This window comes from Coturnix japonica, chromosome 4 (genome assembly GCF_054131305.1).
Source record: "Coturnix japonica strain WE chromosome 4, WE-NBRP24, whole genome shotgun sequence".
NCBI classification, from domain to species: Eukaryota; Metazoa; Chordata; class Aves; order Galliformes; family Phasianidae; genus Coturnix; species Coturnix japonica.
Window position 1 is genome coordinate 35,262,067 of NC_140666.1, and position 18,865 is coordinate 35,280,931.

At 37.3% G+C, this 18,865-nt stretch overlaps 1 protein-coding gene across 15 annotated transcripts in view; it reads right to left on the bottom strand.

The window, feature by feature from the left end:
- Window positions 1–18,865, bottom strand: part of INPP4B (inositol polyphosphate-4-phosphatase type II B) — a 248,411-nt gene that overhangs the window by 189,321 nt on the left and 40,225 nt on the right. Inside the window, exon 1 of one of the 15 annotated variants that reach the window (XM_085544940.1) lies at window positions 13,912–13,927. The exons of the other annotated variants lie outside the window; for them this stretch is intronic. The gene's annotated coding sequence lies outside the window, so the exon portion shown is untranslated. Of the gene's footprint in view, window positions 1–13,911; window positions 13,928–18,865 lie in introns of those variants that run through there. 15 annotated transcript variants of the gene reach the window in all.

Consider the following 18,865-nt stretch of genomic DNA (forward strand, 5'->3'; position numbering starts at 1 on the left):
TGGCAACGAAACCGGTAGGGAAGGAATCTTATAGAACAGACCAGCATGTTGTATAATCTTAGAAAAAAAAAAAACGAAGAATGTCTTACAGCTACAAACCCCTAGACAGCTAGGAGTCAGAGAGATTAAGTGCTTCCTCTCACCTGCTCTGCTGAATTTGAGCTTCAGATCTGTTCAATCAACTCTTTCTGTACTCCTGTAGCTTGGGCAAAGTCAAACTCAAATTTGACAGCTACATATGCCATGTTTCCATGAGAAATTGAGAAAAAAAAAATCAGCTCATTTCACATTTTGGAAATTCCTCATTTAACCAATACAGCAATGTCAAATGCAAGTTAGACCACCATTTTTCCCTTGAAGGCACGATCTGTGAAACAAGTTAAAAACCAATGGTTTGCTGTAGCTTGAAACATACAAACAAAACCAATGCTGAAACACACATGCAGAACTCCACTGCATTCCTCTGTGGCTCAAAACTTCAACTCAAGCATAATTCACACCACCCTTGGACAAGTTGTTTTCTATCACATTATTTTTTTCTGCTATAGGTTTCGTTCTACTCAAATAATGTCAAGTACATAATAGATTGTCACAAACATTCCTAAATTACTGCACACAATGGTCTCTTGGTGGAAGCTTCTCAGAAAGGTTTGTGCAGTTGCACATTTTCATTGCATTTGGAATTACAAGTCTCACTCAGTCAAAAAAAAAAAGGAACAAAAGGGGCAAAGCAGTGCTGCACTGAGCAGCAGAAGCACAGAGGAAGAAGGAAGGGCTGCCACTGCTCTGGGGCACACACTTGGGCAGAAGTCTTTTCATTGCACCAGCATTTGCCAGTTTATTATTAAATCTGAAATAACTGGCCCTAACATCTGTTTTATTTCTAAACTCCAGTATATTATTTGATTTGCATATGTAGATTTTCAGAGCGATTACTCAATTATTCTCAAGGCAATTACTAGCAATTTTTCCTCACTGCATTTTAGCAAAGAAATATTCTTAGGAACACATCTAAACAGCTGATTCCCAGCAATAGCTACATGATTTTTATTACCTTTTAACAAAGAAACATCTTATTACATACTAGATAAATATTTTACTACCTGAATTGCTCTTCATTTCTTTTCTTTTTTTTTTTTAGCATTTTTTCTTTAAAACATTCATATCTTTTTCACAAGAAAAACACACGTCTATGCTTGTATTTACTCAATATCCATTTAGAGTATGCTGGGGAAAAAACGAAGCTTGCTTGCACATTGAGAGCTTGCCTGGAACAAATTTAAGTAGTTTGGTCCTCTCCCAATAATCTGGCACTGTCTTGAAGTTTGAAGAATCACGATATCACGATCCCCCTGAGAACATACCACAATACCTAACATGCACCTGGGAAGCTGCCTGGCCAATTTGTTTTCATTTTTATCTGGTCAGTTTTATAATCTCCCTTTAAGTCTAAACCAGTTCTTTCTCCTAGAAAACCACAAGGATGAAACAAAACCAAACAAAAAAATCTCATCTGGACATAAGATGTAGGTAAAGTTTACCAGGCTAAGAAAACAATCCAGGAACTTTTACTTTTCCATTCTACGGTCTTGTGAACATTACAGAAAACATACGTGGGTGTATTTGCAGGATCCTTAACCACCTTCTCTCGACCCTTAGCACAGCCCTCACCAACAGACTGATTTTCCACTCAACTGATATTTTTCTCTTCTGCTCACCTACCGTACTGTAGGAAAGAGGATATGATATCGTTCTAGAAAAATGAGGGATTCCATCATCACATAAATGTATTTTAAGGTGAAATCCATTAGATTCACTGAAGTAACAGAAAATGACTGATTCTATGTGTGTACAGCACCAAAAATAATTATGCATAAAGGTACAGAAGAACGCTAGACAAAATTTCACGTTCTATAGATCAGTCTGTAGAGCAGAGAGCTGGCAGCATCTTCCTGATCTGAGCTCCACAGAAAGGCATATGCTGCTATCTAACATGGTACAGGGGGCTAGTGGGAACAGAGCCCCTACCCTTGACACAGACCACCCTTTTACTCCCCAGTACATAGCCACAGTTCCCTGAAGGAGGAATGGCTGGTGTCTGTTTGTTTTAGAACAAGTGAACTTTATAACTGGAAGGATTTTCTTTGTCATAATAGCAACACCACTGCTGTCATTGAGCCATAATATGTGAATAATTACTGCAACAGTATACACCTCTGTTATTCAGCATGACTCAAAAGCAGGGAGATGTTTTGTTTAAACAAGAACTTTAGATAGTTTGTAGAGGAAAATACTGACGTGAAAATGAGCACTTCACAGCATAAATTTCATTTCAAAATTTCAGGCAACTTCCAGAGAAGCAGCAGGATGACTATTAAGGTTAAAGCAATTAACTTTGCCAGTAGATTATGAAGGGGTACCAAGGAATAGGGCTAACTAAAAATGCCAAAGATTTGAAAAAATCAGTTCTTTGACCTCAGTCATTTATTTAAAAAAACAGATTTAAATACGCTCTCTAAGCAGCACTAACATCACCACTAGAAGCCACAGAAGAAGAACAGAATTCCATATTTCAAGATGCCCTGAGAATGCGCTTAACTGTACAGTACTTTCAGGAATGAGCAGACTTTTTAAGAGTATCATATTGGAGCACAGAAAAGCTTGCAGCTTGTAGCATATGTTAACATCCTTGGCCTTAATCAGGTGATTTTAGGCTATTTATGAACTTGGAAACAAACAAAAAAAAAAAAAAGCAGTGAAATACTTTTTAGTATATGTTTTTTAAAACATTAGAATATCACCTGACATAGGATAAGACACATGCTGGGTTTGCATGCTTTGCAGCTTCCCTTCAAGATGCCCATTCTGTTGCTCAAAGATAAAACACCCAAGTGAGGAACTCTGTGGCACTTCTTGTATACACCAAGGGAGAAGAGTAGAAACACCATTATGCTAGAGATAGTGAGCTAAGCACTGTTCTCCTATAGCAGTATCATTTACGGTCATTTAAGATATGTTTGTTTGGTTAGTGATGCTCTCTCAAAGTGTCCAGCCCTACATCCTTTCTATCACTCACTGCCTTAGTGGTACACACACAAACATGCACTTGCACATATACAAAAAAAAAAAAAAAAAAAAAAAAATCAAATATCTGACTTGTAAAAACCAAGACACTGAAATGTCACTGAAATTATTTTCACATGCAACCACTTCACACATAAAGGAAAAGCAGCCTTTTTCGTGCTTGCCAAACCTCCCGCACTAGCTGATCAAGGCAAAATAAGCTCAAATCACTTAGAGCCAATATAATGATTGTCTTTCTAATGCAATCAGCATGCTGCCTAGAGCACAAATTTCACGTGTTACTTGTGGCACAACCTGATCCAGAGTAGTATATACTCGAATCACCTTCTGAATTAAAAAGAATGATCTGTCTAAAGAAAATGATTAATTTTCATGGGGAAAAAAAAGATTGGGCTTTTTTTTTTTTTTTTTTTTAGGTTATGGGATATGTGGAATGGATCTTTCCATTTACAAAATCCAGTTCCTGAACAGGCTAAACCTACGTTCATTTGAGTATAGGAAGAAGTACAATATGTTCAGTTGGTTTAATTAGATATCTAGTGATTTTCCGTTGTCTTCAATTTCTAGATCCTGCTCACTTGCAGATGATAGCATACAAACCCTCCGCAAAACAACAGCCCAAAGACAAGGTACATTTAGAATGGCCATTTAGGGCTATAAGTTAGCAGGTGCAACACAGAGCAGAATGGAGGCTGTGCTAACTGTAAGGGTAGTTTCATTTACTCGTGAGTCTAAGGATATTGCAAGTAAGAGGAAAACTACCTTCACTGCACAAAACATATACCTACCAAATGCTGAGACTGAGTTCAAAAAGTCCACGAGGACAACAAAAACTGCCACCATTACCCACCTCCACAGATTTATTTATTTTTGTCTTTTATCTTGTACAACTTCTGTATTCAAAACACGTATAAATGACAAGTTTCAAGTAAGAGAGATGGGGAAGATGTCCACAGATTACAAAATAAAATGAGAGAGAGAGCTGACACAGTTTCTTATCAATATCTGAAGACCTGACATCTTACAGTTACAGCATCAGTGACCCTTACCTACTATTCCAGAGCCTCACATGGCATTAACAGATGTAGATCTGCTGGCTGAAGTCAAGCTGACCTGATTTAAAATCAGCGAAGGTTCACTTGTCTTTCTGTCTCTATGACCCTTTTTGAGCTTTTAAGCTTTTTGCACAGTGGTGCTTAAAACAACATGATAGAGCATCACTCCACCATTGATAAGTCTAGAAAACAGCCAAATGAAAAGCAAAATTAACAGAGTATGAGGTGTTAGAAAATTGTTAGAATCCATAAAAAATTACATAAAACTATTTGTTTAAAATATAATTAATAGTAACAGTGTCACCTGAATGAGCAAGTAATTTTCACCTGGAATAGCAGTTGACCTTCAAGAACAAACCAAGCTGTCATAACAATGTATTTGTGTTAAATGTGATGTTTTACAGTAACCGTACTAACTGCTACTGACAATGCAGCAGTCATCCTCTTGCTTGAAATTTTCACCACTGTTTTTTCATTTAGAATATTTTAAATTAGTAAACTGCATCTTAATGATCAAAGATGGCTCATTTGCTTTTGTTTATCAGTAACAGTCATATGTAACAAACATATACGCGGACAGATTAGAATATGAATTTTGCATCCCACAGCACATTCCCAAATCACTTGGTACATCAAATTCTGCAACAATAAACTAACATCAGTTGAAACAGTTTGAAGAAAGACTTCCAAACGATTAGTGAAATTTATTGCCAATCGTTCCATATTGTGAACAACAAATACTTTTGCCTTAGATGGATCCAAGTCAGTATTTTATAAATTCCCCACAACAAACAGCGAGGGAAACTGGCTTACAAATGCATGCAAATGCATTTTTCCATTCATTGAGTTTGTACACAATTTCTTTGATCAGAATTTTAAAGGGGAAATGGGGGCTTTTTGGTTTGTTTTGCTCTGGAGTTACTATTGCAACAAACAGCTTGGCAGTGGAAGTCTTAGTTGTTACCTACCTAACTTCAGGAGGCTACTTACATGCTGTCTGCCACAGCCCAACATAAACAATGTGGTCCTGGAACCCCATGACTTATCTTTCCTTTTAATCACATCTTATACATTCATACTCTTCAGAGCACAAAAGTTCCTAAAACAGATACATTTACTATTCCAGTTCTTATTTCTGTAACCAGTTTTCACTAGTTTAGAGGGTTTTTTTAATTGTTGGGGTTTTGTTTGTAGTATTTCACTAAGTGACTATGAATCCACGTTGTAGGTGATTGGCATCATACCATTTCTAACGTTTAGCTGAAGACTTGTTTATTTCCTTCATGAAGCACTTAAAAAGAACTGATGAAGACAAGAAAAACTACATTTTAGCAAATGTACAAACACTGGAGAGAACAAGTTATTCTCAGCATAATCTCTGAAAGACAGGAAGCATGGGCTTTTCATATAACCATGAGAGTGGTGTTCTATGTGCTTCCCAGTACAGGAAGAACAACTTTAGTCTCCAGAGGGAGCCTGAAGAGGGCTGCTGAGACCTTCTCCCATCTGCGCTGTGCACATTCAGCTTAGCTTCCCATACCATGGACTCAAGGGAAGGCCTCAAAGAAAATATTTAACTTTTCCCCAGATAGCAATAGCCAAACAATTCTTGCCCAGCATTGCCTGTCTTGGTCTGTAAATATCTTTCAGATTACATTTCTCAAACTTTTAATTTTGGAACTAAATGAACAGCAAGTCTGTACCATGCTTTCTCTCTATAGCCCTCTTCTCTGAAGGAAGCTTTGGCGTCCTTGATTTTGTAGATAGCATGAGCAGAAATATAACAAAGTGTCGTAATTTGTATTGAAATAGCAACAGCTTTACATTTTTGAAAAACAAGTTTCCTTCATTAAAAATGAAACTGGGAAGTTTACTAAATTTCAAGTCTATCAGCATTTCAGTAATTAAGTGCAGATTTACATCTATATTCTGTATTTGAACTACAGGAAACTTGCAGCCTGGAAGTCAATTTAACTCACAGCAAGATCTAGTACTGAGCTTATTGCCAGTGATGTTAGAACTACACGCAACAAATTTATATTCTTTCTGCAGTAAGAGAAACGGCAGAAGTCTTGCAACTACAGCCCAAGATAATTACATTTACAAGTATTAAAAAATGCTCTACTTCAGAGGTGAAAAATTGATTGGTAATATAAGGCAGGCTACTGATTTAGCCAGTTTACTGAAAAATAATTAGGCTCAAAAGGTTAAATGGATGTTAAACCAGTAAATGGAAAAGCAATGGCAGTTTATTAACCGAACCATTTGAATGTTTTGTATTCTTACAACATCATTTGCAATCTACTTAAAATATTACTCACAAAGTAAGTAATTATCCTGTGGTAAAGAATTAGTTCATTAAATTAGTTGCTATTCTTTGCCTTGATTAATAGTTAGGGATAATTATTAGAAAACACAATAGTAAGAGTCACAAACACTTATGTCAAGTTTAATGGCTGCTTAAAAAAAAAACAACGATATATCCAGTAATAATGCAACTATATACGATATGAAATATAGAATACATGAAAAATAAGTCAGTGTGAAAAGAGAACATTGCTAATCCAGAAAAGGATGATACAATGGAAGTGAAAAAAAAAAAATAAATGAGAAGATGGACAATATAAGACAAGACAAAAACAGAGACAAAGGAAGCCTAAGGAAGTAGCTAATTGCTATACCAAGGTAGAAAAAACAATTTGAAGTGTTCAGGAAACAAGAGACTCCACATCTGAAGAGGGGACCCTGTCAGTCCTACTCTGCATATATTGCCATGTGATAACCCTGTAAAGTGCATATAACCTTTAAAGTTCATTCATGTGCAAGAAGGAGCCACCTGAATGAATGCTACAATAAATACAATGAAGCATTAACCGCAGCAGTCTGATATCATCAAATTTTGGACTGCAGGATTTAAATAGTACCAAAAGTACAAACCGTCCATCAAACCAGACCTAACTCACTGCAGTATTTCCTTAGAAAAGATTAACTGATCCCAAAGAGAAGTCAGTATGTAAGAGACAGGAGGCTCCCTCAGTTATTAGTGGTAGACAAAGTGCAGAAAAAGTAGAACATGATATATTGCTGACATCAAGTCATTAAATTAAACCAGTACGTTTTCTTTCATATGGAAATTCAACTAATGGAGTAAAATGGACTGTACAACAAAGCTTTCATCTTAAACCACAAGGCAAGCAATCAGGTGCACAATAACTGAGTGGTAAATGAATCTTAAGACTCCCCAGACTATTCCTGTATGTCATTCATTTTGGCTTTGCTGAGACATTAAGACACATCTCCACCACAAAATCTAATGTTAAAAAAAAACAAACAAAACCAAAAGCACATGATGCTGTCATCAGTATCAACATGAGGGAATGCTATTTGTGGCACCATAAAACATTATGAAGTTCACTGGCTATGTTTGCTGAACCTGGCTCCCACTCAGTCTTGCATTTTGGAGGACTATCACTAACACTATTGCTGTTTAGTTTGGAAAAGTCCAGCCCTTTCTGAAGCAGACCAAAATCCACTTCTCAATAGAATATTCAATTACTGCGGAAAAAATTCCTAGTAAGCTTATAGACTTCTGAACCTTACTTTATCCATCCTCTGTATACAAAGTGTTTTTACCAATTATGGGGAAGTACCACTCCTGGTCAGCTTTTATAGGTCTCCTGACTACTAGAGTAATAAAATCAGAGTAATAAAAATCTTAGATAGATAATTGAATTGGAAGGATATATCACTCTCTACTCTCGCTGAGAGCCTGAAGAAGCTCAAGACACTTCATGGAGGTTTCTGTTCTGCAGCACATGCTGAAGTTCTGTCATAGGGAACTTAAAATAATTAAACTGACACATTTTAAAGAAAAAAGTCAATTTCCATGACTAGATTATACTCAAACTCTCCTCCAAGTAGAACGCTGGAGGTCAGACAGCCTCTATCACAACTGAGTAAAAGAGTAAGAAAGAAGCAAATAATTCTTATTCCACACCCTCATCACTTGCTCCTCTTTCAACCCCTCACCTGTACAAGATCTGGTAGAGTACAACACTTTTGTTCAAGGCTTCAGAGTAAGAGAGAAGCAGATAGTTAAGGAAACCAGTGGTGTCAACAAAACCAAGAACCTGAGGGATCTGCATCACAAAAGTCTAAGATGCCTGCACATTGGACTTATAAATATAAACTAAGACTAAGAAAGGAAGAGGAATGGAGAAAATGTAGAGAAGACCTGCTTATTAACACATTTTAATTTACTTGAAACAAAGCAAATAGTTAAATAAATCCAGATTTACTTCAGAGAAATTTCAGGCAATTCAGGGCCATTGTCTCAAGCAGAGACAGAATAACCCTACCTGGTAAAAAATTTAAATGCCGTTAGACTGTCTAATATTCTGTATTCTGGAAATTCTCATCAAGGAAATGTGAACTGTCTGATATTCAACTGATGCAGCCAGCACTCAGGGCTTGGCAACAGCTACCTAAAATAAAACATTTTTTAATACCGATTTCTTTTTTAACACTGAGTCCCATCTCACATTGCTTTGCAGGCACAAGAAAATGTCACTGGAGAATCTGTCTTGGCCAGCCAATTTCTAACACACATCTGTGCAGTTGCAAGCACCTGTGCACCAAGACTGCTCAGTTCCTACACTGCTGTGTTAGAAAACTGTTTACTTACATCCTCTTCTATTAGTAAGAGATACTAAGCTACACTTCAGCAGAGCTAACCAGGTTAAGGTTTTGTTACAATCAGCCAATCTGGAGAGAAACAGAGTAACCTCCTGTTACTGGTTACATGCATACTCGGGTTCCACGATGGCCTTCAGTCCCTAAAAAACTCTGTGCCTTTCTTATCGCTCGATGTTTGCTTACTGCTTACTTGGACTAGAAAATATTTATTTCTGGTCTGGAAATAGAAAAAGCAGCAGCTTCATTTCACTAACATGCATTTATTTTAATTTGAAATGGAAAAGGTCATTTACAACACAGAATGCCAGGGATATATTAAAGGAAGAAAATGGATCAAAATGGGAACACCTGACTCTGAACATTTCTCAAGTTTAATTTACTTTAAACCACTGCCAAAAGCAACATTTTTTCCTTTGACGTTATTTTCTGATTCACAACTAAAAGTGCCTTTTCTAATTCTGAAAGGCATAACAAAGGACAAGAGATCATAAAATGAAAGCAGCTGCATATTCAAATATTCCATTTCCCTATTTTACATGCTACAACTATGTTTCTTAATAGGCAAGAACTGGCTTCCTTCAGTGGTCTCTTGTTCACTTTGGATAGGAAAATATATATCCCTTTAGAAGTAGTATATAGACTATTTACCGCTTCGGAACTCCTTCATGACTTGAAAGAAAGGAGAAGGAGTGTGTTTCTTGTTTTTTGGTTTTTTTCAGCTACACAGCTCTAAAAGTTACAGCCAATTTAAAAGGATCTTCTCATGTTTTTAACAGGCACAGTTATAACACACTTTGAAAGGAAAAGGCAATAACTGGAATTTTCCTACAGAAATGAAAATATGTGTAGGAAGTTTTGGGATACCTGACATTGTGAGATGTCATCAATCAAAGGGTATTTTGATGTTGCTGGCAGGTTTCAGCATGTGCCTTTAGGACAATCCAAGAAGGCAACACTTGAGATTTAGGTAGCTATGCATATTAACACCACTAAAAATCTCTCTGGGGCATGGGAGCTGCTTACTGACAAGCAGGGAGTATGGAGGGAGGAAAAATGACCTTAAAGGGAAAAATGCAGAATTCTGTACATGACTTCTTCCACAAAGCAGGGAGACAAAGACACATGAAACCATGTACCTTTTACAAGATTTACAGAATCTTGACTAATAACAAGCACAGGGAGATGAAGTAATGACCAGAGAGCAGCTACCAAAAGGTCATGGAAGTCTGGCTCATGTATTGTTGATCAGAACTTCTAGAATACAGAATATCATTTCTGATGACAACTTATTTTACCCTGCAATGTTTATGCATGAATCACATTGCTCCATAGAACACAAGACCCTGTTTTTGGGTTACATTTTTCTACTTAGCAGGAAGCATTGTTTAGGATGTACCACAACAAATGTCTGTTTCAGGAATAAGATTCAACAGATTCCTTCAACTTTGAAGCATCAAATTCATAGACAAAGACCTTCTAAAAGGAATGTGGAGAACAAAGCATGTAATTAAAAAGTGAGTAAGCAATGCAATTATGAAATCAAGTAACAAATTAATTACAGTTCAATCTCATCCTCAATTTATCTAATTTGTATGAATTAAATTATGCACTCAAAACCTCATTCGCATGAGAATTAAAATAAAGCTTCATTCAACAAATAGAGCATTTATCTGTAGAATACTGTAGAATTAGATTGAAAACATTCAAATTAGATTATATGTCTGCAAAGAAGACTTAGATTCCCTGTTATTTAAAAGCGACAGCTGGAAAAAGCAAAACAAACAGCTAACCAAGTTTTGGAGGAGATAAAATTGTTAGCACTGGTAGTTCAGACATTTACAACTTTGTTTCAGCATCAAACAGAAAGAATTTGAAGACATTTCTCACACAGTCTGTTTGCAGATTTAGATAAAATATATTTACATCTACTCCAGATATTGGGGTAGGCAGGGGAGAGAAAACAGAATTATCAGGATCTCTATAATGAAAGTTTCCATTTTCTCCAAGCTGCTCTACAGGAAGAACAAGGACGCATTATTCAATAAGAGAGCCCTAATGCTGCCAACCAAATAATTCAGAATGTCTCAGGTGTGAGATTACTTAAAACGCCAGTACAAAAAAAAAAAAAAAAACTTGAAAAAGAAGTCTATAAAATAAAACTATCAGTAAGGAAAGAAATGACAAACCAGTGGAACAGAATTAGAGTGGCTGAAACTAGAGCAGACCTCCAGAGCATAAACACAGTGTGGCTGTTGCCATGCCCTGAAAGCTTTTCTGAATTCAAAATGCAGCCAAGCTGTATAAGTTGTGGAACACCAGTCCCTGTCTTTTTGAGTTATTTCATGCAATCTTTTGTTAGTTTACCAGCCAATAAGTATATATAATAGTCTGAAGTAAACCAACAGGTTGGCATCTACCTGTACGACGACAAGGGAAATATGGGTGAGACACAATGCCTCAGTGACATTTTTCCCAACTTTTCTCAACTAGGATGGAAAAAATCTTTATAATAGGAAAGAAACAGTTAATTGCATTAGCTACAGTAGATCTGAACAATTGCACAAAAAATATCAGTAGATAATTATTTTTGAAAAAGCCAAGGAACAGTAGCAGTATCTTCAAATTTAATTCTAAGTAAAATCAGTTCTTAAGGGGTTTATGAGTGTGTGAAGTATACATAAGCACCAAGGTAAAACTTACAATGGAAGTCTATTAAGTAAGTAAAAGCACAAGCAGTGCTGCCCAGACTGGATCAGTCCAAGAGCTCCAACCAGGGGAGCCTACAGCATGGAGGGGACCTGCCGAAGTAAACCGGCTAGCAAATTAGAGCACAGCTAAGTATGAAATTTTTGCTCAACCACTTGGCTTGCTGTATACTACAGTGCAGAGTCATGGTCAGCTAACGCAGACTGTCTTGTTGGCTGGAGGCAATGACCTGAATCTCTACAGAATCCAAAAGGCAAAAGCCTTAACCAAGTGTTTTACTCTTACCTCTCTTCAGAGACTCCAGAACAACTGGGAAGTCCTACTGACATAACTTTTCTCAGAGGAAAGAGGACAGATAGCTGTCTTCAGTTCTCCTCTAACATACAAGGATGAGAAATACAGAACTTTCTAGCAAGAATTTTATTTTTGCACCTGTGACATTATTGAATTACGTTTGGTGACATTTTAAAGTCACTGGACTCTGTTCAATAATTTTAGATCCACTACTTGTGGTTTAGAGAAATGAATAAAAGCTTCAAAAGCTTTATTTGTTATGAGCAAGATAAGATGAGAAGCTGCATTTCCTTCCTGGTCTGAAATCTGGCAGATAAAACTTAGTGTACTTATTTGTATTGCCTTTCCTGAGAATAATCCCTCCTTCTCTGTAGAGAATAGTTTAACAAAAATAATTTTTATTTCAGATCTAAGCAACATGTCAAACAAAAGCAAAGAAAAAATATATTCCTTTTCCCTCAGCCACAGACTGAATAAATTTTCTAGCAGAGGCTATCAAGCTTCCTTGCAAAGGTCAGACTTCAGTGGTATTTAAACCCCCTGATTCTTATTAATAGCCTATGACTTATCCCATGGTGCCTTCTCCATGATGCACTGGGCCTGTCACAGCAAGAACACCGAGCACCATGCACCCAAACTGTGCTCGGGTGAGCACTTGTGAGCTGAAGGCCTAAGCTGCCAATAAGCCTCTTAGCTGCATTTATATTACACAGCTCAGAAACATGCCTACGGGTTGCAGCCTGGACAGAAGGTCACAGGATGGGAATGTTTTGTTGCCACAAATTTAATTCTCACACAGCTTCCTCAATGTGGGTTATCAAACATATCAAATCATTCTTTAAATTTAGCATTAACACATGTAAAACCACACTTTTTCCTTCAATCCACAACTTTTTGTTTAGGCCGGACCAACACCTAAGATTTAATCATGTTTGTTCAAGTGTTAATTATTTTATCACCACAGGAATTCTGTTTGTAAACACATTTCAGCAATACTTACAGAATGGAGATTGTTTTTCATCTGCAAATTAACAAATAACCAGCACCAGAAGACCTCAGATCCTGCCTTTTTAATGCAACTGTACTGTGACAACCAGTGACTGCAAATGGAAAGATTCCAAGACAAGATACAGCAAGTACCAATCCCTTAAGGCCATACAAATAATATATGAGTCTTAGAAGCGTTCAGAGAGATCTGCAGGACCAATTGATATTTTCAAGGCAGACTTTCCCTCCATCTACAAAACTGCACACTGGATAAAAAAAGAATGGCTAGTAGAAAATGCTTCAATAACACACAGGTGCTTCCATAAACCTGATAGGATTTCTCATGTTTATTCATTAAAGAGTAACACACAGAACTCTGAAATATTCCAAGCGATGATTTGGCTTCTAGTAGCAGCCACCGGCCCAGCATTTCAGACATGTCTCCTAACTCCTTAAAGTCCATTTAGCATTTCCCAAAAGAAAAAAAGACAAGGCTGATGAAAGTAAAAAAGGAAACATACACACAGAAAAACTTAAGCCATCCTAATGCTTCCTCCTCTGCTTTTTAATCCCTTCTTCAGTCATTTTCACTTAAAAAGAAAAACAAAACAAAAACCTCATCAACTTGGTAATAAACTTTGGAGTAGGTTGGGAAAGCCATGCATGGTTATTAAAATAAGGTTGAGCAGAGTAGAATCTATCAAAGCATTAATAAAATGCAGCCTAAGTACCAAGCAATTGATAAAATGGTCTTGCTCCTCACAGAAAGTCTAATTAGTAAAAGCCAATTGCATACTGTGTTTATTCCTCTAAAATACCAAACACGTTGGTCTCTTACTGTACTCCCCTGTAGTGCCCTTGGATTGCATTAATTTTAATCCTCAAAATGTCCCATTAGCATTTGAGGTTGTTTATTTAACCTTCCTGTGCGTTTGGAAGATATCCATAAAAATCTAAGACTGGGTCAGCTAAAAACAGTTCCACACACTGATTTTGAAATGACACTAGTGTTGCTATTTTCAGAGAATGTTTTCATTTGTTTGCTTTGTCTTTTTAAAGGGACAAACAAATTGGTCTACTTTCAACTCACCTTTGTGACACAACAAGCCGCGATCATCAAAACAACCCCTGCAAAAAAGGAGGCAGTGAACAGATGCAGATTCTTCATAATTACCTGTATATGCTCAACAGAGCAGTAGCACTGCATCCCATAATCCCCACTCCAAAGAAATAAATTCACCTGATATTGGTAGGAGATGGGCTTGTCATTCAGGCACCACGCTATGGTAGTATCTGCAATGCACTTAGCAGAAATAGAATTAATTGTCATCCTCTGAAGAAACGATCCATTAGCACCAGTGTGTTATGCTGTGATAAAAAGCAAGCACTGCCAGCACTGCTAAGGCTTATCTTCTCCCATGGGAATATTTCAGAATGTTCTTATATTTAGGAAAGCTTTTATACGCTTCTGAAACAGCACATAGATATCCATTTTATGCTTCGTGAGCTTGTGTTCCACATCTGTCTTATTCTTTACAAATACTCCTCTAAGAAAAAGGTCATTGGCAAAAGTCTACAAATACATCCAATATCAAGCAGACTTTTCAAATAGTAAAGATGATATGAAGTCTGAGAACTTGAGGAAGCAGAGAACAAATACAAGGTACATGAGATTAAGGAAGTACATTAACAGATGTCCAGGAATAAGGATGTATATAGTAAGATGGTAACATTTGCTAAAGCAACAGAAGAGACGCAAACCTAAAACTGAAGACAGATTTGCAGGATCTCACTAGCTTCATCAAACAAGTGAAAAAATACTAAATAAAGCTCAATGCTGGTAAAAAACTGCACATATTTGGAAAATACAAAACCACTTTTATGATGTTAAGACTTAATATTAGCTACCATCATTCAGGAAATAAGATAAAAGAAAAAAAGAAATAGTTGTGGTTAGTAAAGATACTGATGGAGACCCTCACTTCAGGAGCCTCTGGAAGCATGGCTATGCTCTGCTGTTTAGCTGACCTCCTCTTTCTTTCCCCTCTGTGCCACTATCCCAGAACTTTTGGCTGTGATGTGACCTGGATCTTGACCTTTCCACATTCATCCTTGTGCTGATACCAAAACAAATGGCCTCTCATCCCTACTGAAGTGGCATCCCCACTGAAGAGGCAGCTTGGTTACAGAAGAGAAAGATGGTCTGTTGTCTGGACAGTTTTTCAGCAGCCATAGCACATGCTTTTAATTCAACCCAGCTCAGTAGCGTAGGTAAGTGTACGTCAGGCTGCTCTCAAACTACAGAAACATTGAAGTTGCAAGAATTTTTTAAAAGTTTAGGATGCTATTTTAAGACCAACACTTTGGCATCCTGGTAGATTCATATGGCTTTCTTCTCCCTTCTGCTAAATACAAACTTCACTAATGGTTACACGATGCAGCAAGCACTGACAAACTTGAAGCTCATGTCTGACAGAAAAAGTAAGGGGCATCTACTAGCTAGTTCCTTGGGCTGGCTGGTATCAATCACAAGATGACTCAAGCACCTCTGGCTTTACTTCTCTCATAATCTTGCTCAAAGTCTAAACTAAGGTTACTAAGCAGCTTCAAAATTCTGTTTTAAAGCAAAAAGAAAAGCAATTGTTGCCCTCAGTGAATTAGTTTAGTAGAGTACATTTTCTTAGAATTAGTTAACTTTAGTGGAGGATGTCCACTTAGCTGGTAAGCTAAAACTTATTTCAAGAGATTGCTGCTGCCATCTATTGACAGCTTATAAACAAAGTACACAGTAACTTCAGCAGTGGTTATGTTCTAAAAATGAGACAAACTGATTCAATGGAAAAGCACAGCATGCACAAACTGGCAGCCAGGCTATGGTATATGTTCTGCAAAATAAATAATCATGAGCAACATTTCATATCCGGAACAGGCTCCCTTCAGTGAAGGAGTGCTTTAGCAACAGTATCCTCATCTGGTTCTTGGCTTACAGACTTTGAGAACAAGTGTCATTCAATCCATTGTTTTGGGGTGCATTTTCTTTTTTTAATTAAAAGAAGGGGAAAGGGATATTGTTTCTTTGACCACCATTCATACAACACTAAAGAAGCTAAGTAATTTCAATATCTACCTTCAACTTCACAAAATTTTCATCTTAGAAATAATATCTCAGTTCTGATGAACACAGAAGTGCAATAGTCAAGTACCATCACTGGTATAGCTTTATCTTCCCACCAATACTTTAGCTGCAACCTGTTAAGTGAAACAGAGCCAAGCAGCTCTTTATTTACATTCAGTGCTAACAATAGGAGAACATGAAATTCACAACAGAAAACAAAAACATTTTCCTGATTCACCTCAGTGAGGATTCATGCTCTGTAGGGAGAGTCATCACTTAGTGTAGTAAGCCAGTCCACCGATGTTTTTTGTCTTTTTTCCTTCCCTAAGTATCTTTCATGTGGTAAGAACTGTGAACTATTTTAGTTGCAACACCTACTCAGACAGAGGCTGCTATGTACTGTGCACTCACTATTTGCAGTTTCAAAGCCTTTCTTGTTTCCAATAACATACTCATCAGGTTTCTCCTACCAAAACCAGACAGCTGTTAGGAGTCTTTTTTTTTAACAACTGTAGCTTGCATTATGAAAATTGTCATCCAAGTCACACAGAACAGCTAATAAAAGCTGATCCTGCAAACTTACCCGAGAAGCTAAGACCTATTCAGCCCCAGGCAGCCAAACACAAACTTGCCCAACATTAGCAAGCCCCATGCCTCAGTAACTATGACATGGTTCACCACAACATCAGATACATCAAGAGTCAATGAACCAAGACAGAACTGTAGAGGGATATGCTACAATTTGTTGTTAAATATATTTATCTACACAATTATCTGTTCTAAACAAGGTTACTATTTAATTACTGCCAATTATGTAATTCTAACACATGAAATTCCAAATATTATTTGACTGTAACATAGTAATTGCTACAGAAATAATGGACAACACAAGCTATTAAAAATCATCTAGGTAATTCTACCAGATAACACTCACAAATCTAGTGATTTCCTCAGATTAAATGATTAGATATCACTAGAGCATTTACATCTCAGATCAAGGACCGCTGTACTCTAATAGTATCTACTGTGCAGACAGAGACAGACATTAGTTCAAAAGTAAGAAACAAGGCTAAGGACAATCTAAAAGAACATCTCAGACATACAAGACAACATCAAAATACACAAGCAGCAAAGAGTATAAAAAATGCTAAATACAAGAGTTACATGGACCTGTTAGAGTGCATCCAGAGGAGGGCCACAAAAATGGCTCAAGGGATGGAACAGCCCCCTGCAAAGATGCGCTGAGAGAGCTAGGGCTGTCCAGTGTGAAGAGAAGGCTTCAGGGAATCCTGATAGCAGCCTTTCACAATATCTAAAGAGAGGCTATAAGAAAGAAGGGGACAGACTCTTCAGCAGTGTCTCTGGTGACTGGACAAGAGGAAATGGTTTCAAACAAACACAGGAGAGACTTAGACTGGTTATAAGGAAAACCTTTCCTTATGATGAGTGTAGTGAAGCACAGGAGCAGAACAGGCTGCTCAGGGAGGTGACAGACACCCCATCCTTGGAGACATTCAAGGCCAGCCTCAACACTGCTCTGAGCAACCAGATCTAGTTGTAGACATTCCTGTTCACTGCAGGCGAGTTGGACTAGATAACCTTTAAAGGTCCTTTCCAACCCAAAAGATTTTATGATTCCATAAAGATGGCACTACCACTGTCAATCTCCAGCAAAGATTTCTGAAGACAGAGCATTAAGATAATAAATTACTCATCTTACTAAGAGTCTTGTTTTAGCATTTCCTTGATTTCAAAGGCTTATAAAAGAGGGCACAGTATGTGCTGGACAACTGAGATTTAGACTTAAAAAGGAGAACATGTAAAGTACTGAAGATCAAGAAAAATCTTGACATATAATAGAAAAAGCACAATGCAAGATTTAACCTCAAAGGAAAGAGTGACAAAAACAACAACAACAACAATGCCAGTGAAGTTATTTTTTGCAGGACTTTTAACTGATATGACCAAATGTTATCTTTCCTAAGATTAGGAGAAGGAACTTCTGTAACTGAAAGCACAGAGCAAAATGAACTCAGTTAAGAGTTTTAGGTACCAGAGAGTGAGAAAGAAATTGTTCCATCTTAATATGAATCTGCAGAATACAGACATAGACAAGACATGAATGCTTAGAAACATCCCCACTGAAAGTGATGCTAAAGTCAGAGGTACAAATAGCAGGAAGGGAAGTAATATTTGCTTCAGCCATCAAAAGCAATGGGAGGAAGAACTTGACAGGAAAGATTAAGCAGCTGTTTGATTCACAATGAAATTGAATTCATGGCTAAATGCACAGGAAGAGCTCTCTGAAAGGCAAGAGGAAAGCACAGTTTGGGCAAACTGGCACTGAAGCAGATCCATATGCAATTTAGCACTTAAGAATATGCAATTTTAAGTACATATCCTTCAACTCTGGATACAGCAACTCACAAATTCCCAAAGGAAATGAAGTTGAAGAAAGTAGTTGAGAACAACCAAGAAAAAGTGGAGTGACAGAAATCTGATAATGAGCTAGCACTGGAAGTTGCAGATAGTGCAAGAGTCACCTCTTGCTCTCACTGAGAAAAGACCATTCTAAGTAGATTAGTAGAACATGAGATGCTGAGATCGAACCACAATAGATGTCACCATAAGCACAGTAATAATAAACCGCAGGTACTAAAGAGAGTAACAGGTGAGTCAAGGACAGGTATGCACATGCCAGGAAGGATTAAAGCATGCTTATTCTATGAAAGAGATAGAGGAAAAACAAGAGATTAACGAATAAGTGAAACATGAAATGAAAAAAAGATATGAGTTAGAAAACGAATGGAATTATCAAAGCAGGCATGGGTTAGAAAGGTCTGCCTCTGACACTGGTGAAGGGAGGGTTTTAGTACCTGTACAGTAAGTCTGTAGTATCTGTAGGCAGGACGGAGAGGAAGCAAGATAA